The sequence below is a fragment of the Amphimedon queenslandica genome, unplaced genomic scaffold (assembly GCF_000090795.2).
Source record: "Amphimedon queenslandica unplaced genomic scaffold, v1.1 AMPQUscaffold_12270, whole genome shotgun sequence".
NCBI lineage: Eukaryota > Metazoa > Porifera > Demospongiae > Haplosclerida > Niphatidae > Amphimedon > Amphimedon queenslandica.
Window position 1 is genome coordinate 2,382 of NW_003547492.1, and position 1,079 is coordinate 3,460.

A 1,079-nucleotide genomic window follows, 5' to 3' on the forward strand; every position below is an offset into this window, starting at 1 on the left:
AGGTAGTACAGACTGCAGTACAGGTATTTTTAGCAGCATCAAATGTAAGAGCAAGATTAGGAACTACTGATAAAGTGAGGGAGACAAGCAATAGCTAGTATAAGAAGAGAGAGCATTATTATCCTCTTTGTAATGATTGTTTACTTTTTACTTCTCACTCCTTTTATAATATTTAAAAGAGCCTGACTAATGACGTCAGATTATACACTACATATTTGCAAAGGACATACTTTATATGGTAGTGTTTTTACTATGCTCATTATCAAAGGAGTGAGGAGTAAATAGTAAACAATGCACTCTCTTCTTATACTAGCCATTGCTTGTTTTATTACATTTTCTGATAAATATTAATGTACATAGGCTGTGTAGAAAGTTTAAACAGGTCCACAATGAGCAGCTCTTTTGATACGTCTGATATTCCTATAGTATTCCAGCACATCTTTATTCACTTGTACACCTGATGAATCAAATCCTTTGACACGAAGAGTCTTCAAACTCTTAGCACACAAGAGAACAACATAAGCTTGTCCAGTCTCAAAGACCCCACCTAGGGATATTTCTACACAGTCCAATGTCATGCCCTGGCTCTTATGTATAGACATGGCCCATGCTAGCTTGAGTGGTAGCTGCTCACGACTGAGGGCATTAGTCTACCTCATCCAGTATGGTAAACTATGATTTGCATAATACCTTTAATATGTATATGCATGGTTTAAAACCTTGTTTTGTTAGGCAAAAAACTTATAGACACAAGCAGGCAAAAATAATAAAGAATAGGCAACATTGAGAAATAAAAACAGCAAAAATTAGCAGCAAAATTAATGAAAAGGCAACATTAAGTTCAACTTTTATTTTATGTATATTTCATAAAATGATACTGGAGTATCCTCAGCATATGGACTCTCGTTTCCACAGAGTCTCATTTCAATGAAATCGCTTGTACTGTTTGGTAGAGTCTTATGGAACCATGGGAGGTTAGGATTGGTGCAGCATGGACTTTCGAGTGAAGTACACTGCTTTCCATCCCATAGTGGATCATTGGGATACATGACACCTGATTGATAATAACTGTCAGGATT